Source organism: Trachurus japonicus, chromosome 10 (assembly GCF_045865225.1).
Source record: "Trachurus japonicus isolate A0001 chromosome 10, Traja_1.0".
Classification (NCBI taxonomy): domain Eukaryota; kingdom Metazoa; phylum Chordata; class Actinopteri; order Carangiformes; family Carangidae; genus Trachurus; species Trachurus japonicus.
In genome coordinates this window covers 35,668,934-35,674,877 of record NC_140916.1, presented here as the reverse complement: position 1 = coordinate 35,674,877, position 5,944 = coordinate 35,668,934, and the positions used below count along the sequence as shown (strand labels likewise).

The 5,944-nt window shown below is 42.6% G+C and overlaps 1 pseudogene; it reads left to right on the top strand.

Annotated features, from left to right (window-relative positions):
• Window positions 1–1,657: 1,657 nt before the first annotated feature.
• Window positions 1,658–3,954, top strand: LOC146980321 (uncharacterized; annotated as a pseudogene).
• Window positions 3,955–5,944: the final 1,990 nt, after the last annotated feature.

The window sequence follows — 5,944 nt, the reverse complement described above, 5'->3', positions numbered from 1 at the left end:
AAGATGTGAAAGATGGTAGAAACATTAAAGAAAACAGACTTTTACAAGAATCACCATCTTCATTGTCTGTCATCTTGTATCAGGACTCATTTGAAGTTGCGAACCCGCTGGGCTCAGGCAGAAAAAAACACAAAATATTGGCGATGTACATGACACTTGCAGAGATTGCACCACACAATAGTTCTTCCATTGATCCAGTGCAACTTGTTATGTTGTGCAGAGAGGAGGATTTCCGTTTTTTCTGACAAGAAAAGTGTTCTCCACTTTAGTCAGTGATTTAAAACAAATGGAGGAAAATGGAATTGATTGTGGTGATGGGGAGATCGTAAAAGGCTCTGTGATTGCCATTACTGGAGATAATCTGGGGTCACACAGTACTGGTGGGTTTACTGAAAACTTAAGTACAAGCACACATTTTTGCCGGTACTGTGTCATAGACAGACAGTCTTTTCAGACAGATCCCACCAAATCTGGTCCTAAAAGAACCACAGAGAGTTACAAAAACAGTGTGGCACAGATAGCCTCAAACCAGGAAATGACCAATGGAATAAAGTTTGACTCAGTTTTCAATCAGTTGAAATATTATCATGTTTGCCAGCCAGGACTCCCTCCATGTCTGGGTCATGACCTCTTTGAAGGGGTTGTTTCAGTTGATCTTGCTATGTACATCAGACACTTAGTGAAAGTGGGTAAGCACTTTACCTATGGTCAACTGAATCAGACTATATCACAGTTCACATACCTAGGCAGTGATGCAAATAACAAGCCATGTGAGGTAAAATCTGATGGGGAAAAGCTGGGAGGGCATGCTGCTCAGAACTGGGGCCTCTTACGTCTCTTTCCTATTCTGGTTGGAGACAGAATCAAAAATCCACTTGATGACGAGGTGTGGCAGTTGTGTTTAAAGCTGAGAGAAATTGTGGATTTGATATGTGCACCCAAGATCCATACAAATCAAGTAGCATATCTTAAGATTCTTATTGAGGAATACATCCAGCTAAGAACTGCCACATTCCCAGAAAAGACACTAAAAGCCAAACACCACTATCTTGTCCATTACCCAGAACTCATTCTTCGGTTTGGTCCCCTCATTAGATTGTGGACATTACACTTCGAAAGCAAGCACTCATATTTTAAGCAATGTGCACGGAAACTTCACAACTTTAAAAACCTCTGCAGTACCTTAGCAGAACGACACCAGTTGCTTCAAGCATATTTGCATGCTGGTAGCTTATTTCCACCAATTCTGCAAATGGGCAAACCAAGTAAATTTGATGACCAACTGTACCAGATTGGCATTCAGAGAGCTGTCAGTCTCAAGGATCTCCACCCAGAACACACTAGTGAAACACCATCTGTCACTTTCAAAGGCACTCTGTACAAAAGAGGCATGACTGTTGTAGTGGACCAAAATGACACAGGGTATCTATTTGGGAAAATACTGTTGATACTGATAAATGAGTCAAACATGCATTTTTTTGTCCAGCAGTATCAGTCTGTGCCTGTTGTGGATCTTGGTGTGTATTGCTTACGAAGCAACTCAGAGGCACAGTACAAGTGTTTGACTGTAGACAAGCTTGCAGATTATTACCCTCTTTCTGTATATAATCAATTTGGTCTTAATCTTGTTGCTCTGTATCATTCTGTCTTTCAGAAGAATGAGTAATGGACTCCATTGAGAAGGCAATACAGGCCGTGCTACCACAGCTAGATGAAGCGAAACTTGAAACTTTGGTCAATGAGTTGGTGACCAAAGTAGGTGTTGAAGGACCAGATGATCTGCAGTTCATTCAAGAAGATGACATCAAACATCTGCTCACACCCATTCAGTGCAGAAAAAGTCTTCATTCCTTGAAAGGAGGTGAGATTACAGTTGCTTTAATTAACATATTTTTGACCTGCAACAATTAATCAATAACTAAATTAATCAGCAATCATTTGATCATCATTTTGTAAAGAAAAACAAGTCCAGATTCTCTGATTTCAGCTTATTAAATGGGAGGTTTTTCATCACAGATTTATGACTTCATAATGGCAGAGCATATTAAACTGTTTTCCTGCAATTTTGTTCATTTTGCTCATTAATTTGTGACTTTAATGTCAGAGAATTTAAGTCTTTTCCAGACAATGATTGACAGATTCATCAATAATCAAACTGCTTGCAGACCTATGTCTTAATATGGGGTTATATAGAAAATCTGGAGGACATTATTGTGTGGTATCAAACTGGTCACAACCTTTTGTGTGTTTCTCTCATGTGTGTAAATGCAGGTCCTGCCAATCCCCAGCTGAGCCCGTCATCACCTGAGCCACTGCCAATTGCCTCTTTCAGCACATGCCGCATATCACCCACCAGTCCCATCTCTGCATGGGTGGACAGCTTTGAGGTGCCATGGAACAAAGTAAGGCCGACTCTTAGAAGAGCAGTAGGTGCTGGTGAGGTGCCATCTCCGGAGGATTGCCGACACTTGATGAGAGTCACCGTTGATGCAATGAGAGAGCATTCCTTGAACCTTACTCGCACAGAGTGTGTGGTAGTGGCAAAAGCTATCACTCAAAAATATCCAAATAGCTTTTTAGACAAAACTGAAGAGGGGCAGCTAATTGGATGCGGGTATTTCAGTGTTTTAAATCGGCTCAAGACCAGAGTAGAATATTTGAATCAAGGCAACACTCTCTCCCGTCTGAGGAAGCCCAAACGCACCCAGAGTGATGATGAGAATGGTGATGATGACCAGCCAGCAGTAGCTACATGTGTAAGAGTCGACAGTTATGGGTGTGTTCGTTGGCAGCCAGAGGACTATCCAGATGGGGAAACATCAGCTTCGTTAGAAGAAAAGAGGCTTGAGATGTTGGATATATTCAGCCGAGAGGGACTCAAGGGCGCTGAGAAAGGAAGGGTAGAAGACCTTATGGCAATCACATAGGCCAAACAGCGGGAATACATCAATCGTCCCGACTCAACCCGCCTCGTCCCCACCCCCTTCCGTTTAGAAACTACAAGTAGTTGTAACCGCTCAGCCACAGACACATGAACCCATGAATTCAGCGCCTGCTGCCCCCTACCCCCGGCCGGTCTGCCGCTGAAAGCCCCGCTAGGATTCAGAGAAGCACAGTACAGAAGCACAGAATGTGTTGCCACCGTTATTACCGGTACCAGTGCCGCGTCGAGTCTTCCTACTTCTCTCCCCGACACACGGCTTCCAGCCGCAGCTGCAGCCTGAGTGGGGTTGCTCAGCAAACTATGGCGCCGCGGAGCTACAGGCCCCGGTCCTCTCCCCCAGACACAGCTCCCTGTCCTGGGTCGGCGGCGAGCAGCCTCCCTCCACCTCTGGAACCTTCCTCGGCGCAGCTCCAGAGCTACAGGGAGGCTGCTCGAGCCGGGAGACCCAGGACAAGGAGCTATGTCTGGGGGAGACCCCGGTCAGCGGCGGTGCTGAATTTATGTTGAACAGGTAATCTTTGGTTTTATTGTGGAAGTTGTGACTGTGAATCCGACATTTTACTCCGCATTCAAAGCCGTGTTTGGTTTCTGCTGGCAGCAGGCTTGTTGCTCTGCTCTGGGGGGGGGCATGTCGCTCTGAGGCTCCGAGGGGAGGGCCATACACACTCGGAGGGGAGGGGTGTGTGTGGGGGGGTGCTTTTTTCAAATTTTTCTCATTGTCTTTCAGATCGTAGACCATAGCTTTCAACTGAATGCAGCACTGTCATCTTTGAATATTTGACACACTTCAGGAATAAGCACCATGACATGACATCACCATCTTAGACCCTCATCACAGACGTGGTTCATTACTAATTAATTGTAATAAATGTAGTTTTTAATGTGTTTTCCTCTTTAATTTCAGGGATCCAACTGGGATCTGGGTCTCCCAAGTTCAGGGCAGGCGAGAGGCCATAGACCTTTACCAGTATTTCAAGTGGTGGGAGAATGAGAGGATTTCTCTTCTCTAAGAAGTTTCTTATGATGCATTGTTCATGCAAATGTTTAGTATTTTATTGCCATTGTGTTTATAAAAAATGTTTAATTGTGAAGCTTGTGGGTCAGCTGACATAATTGGCTTTTTTTGTTTTTATTTCTTGTTTCTAATGATGACCATATTTTAAAAATTGTTAGTTGTTTTCTGTATCTAACATTAGTGTTCCATTAGCCAAACAGTCAAGTTTATTTTTATCACAGTGATTCTCCAACTGTGGTATGTGTACTACTGGTGGAATGCAAAAATTGGTCTAAGTCCTTAAAGCAGAAGTAAGCGATCCGGTGGTTTTGGCTAACGTCTTGTCAGCCGATGGAGTTAGCAGCCCCCGCCCTCGTCATGGATCTATTGGTCCTCGTCCCTACGTCACCACATTCATGCGCATCCCTTGGCTGCACACACAGCCCTTCATGCCGTTCTCTCTCCTCATTGGATAAAGGTTGTAGGATACAAGGAAAGTTTTCTCCTCGGCTTACAGCAGAGCAGAGTGACTGACAGACCCGTGTTTCGGACCAAACACTATATAAGTGATTGTTGTCGGAAGATAGAACTATTTAAGACTTATATTAACACAAACATTCCGCTTACTTCAGCTTTAACTTCAAACCAAAAAAAAATCATTTCATTTTACTACAGACAACAGTTGGCCTATTCAATGGCGGGCCTGAGTAGTTGTAGTAGTCAGACAAAGTAGACGTGTGTCTTTCATTGTTATATTGTTGGTATCTGAAGTGGAAATTTGGTTTGGTACATGTTCCTGTTCACCAAATGTCTTAAATAAATTGCGTTAACTGTTTTCTTGTTTTCTGTAGTTAATTGAAAAGTTTAGAATATGGGTCATTCTATTAATGATGGTTAATATTAAATCACAGTGAGAAACTGAATTTACAGTGATCAACTCTTAATAGTAGTGTATTGCCATATACAATACCATTTTTAAAAATGACACTGCTTAACTGTTTTTATTTATACAGTAACTAACCAGCACTGTAAAAACAACTGAAATCACAGTATTTAATTGGTATTTACTTAACAGTTAAACACTTGATACTGTAAAAACAACTGAAATCACAGTATTTAATTGGTATTTACTTTACAGTTAAACACCCAATACTGTAAATACAACTGAAATCACAGTGTTTAATTGTTTTTTATTTCACAGTAAATAAACCAATACTGTAAATGGAAGTACAGTATGTCTACTGTAAAACATATTTTCAGCATCTCATCAACGCAGACCTCTGAACGAGGTAGCCACATCTTTTTCAGATTTGTGACGCGCAGTGGGTGCAGAATTTCAGAATGTCCGAAGAAACGCTGGATTTTCTATGCAACAAACTGCGCCCTGTTATGGAGCGGCAAGTCACAAGCTTCCGCGAATGTGTGGCCCTGAAGAAGAGAGTGGCTATCGCACTCTGGAAGCTTGCTACTGGCTCAGAATACAGAAGCATCGGACACCTTTTTGGAGTCAGCGCCACAACGGTGTGCCGGTGTGTGCAGGAGTTTTGTGCTGCGGCAGAGATGGTGTTGGTGCCAGAGCAGATCCGTTTTCCTAATGAGGAAAAATTCAGAGAGATGGCTGCATACAACTCTCTGATTAGCATCCTTAACCCTAACCCAAAGAGTACAATAGGCTGAATGTGCAAACACTTCATATTGTAATCAATTATCCTATCACCCCAATTTGATACTTGGAGATGGAAATATTCTGGAGCAGGTGATAATGGTCAAGAGTTATGGTGTGTAGGTAAAGGTTGGGGGCTGCATGCAGACCTTTAAGGATGATAATCAGAGAGTACAATAGGTTGAATGTGCAAACACTATTGGAATCAATTTCCCTACCACCCCAACTTGCCCTGCAGGTGATCTACAACCAAATAAGCATGTGTGCTATGAAAACATATTCCTAAGAATTCGGAATGCCACCAGCAAAGAGAGATCCTTGATATATGATGTGATATATATAT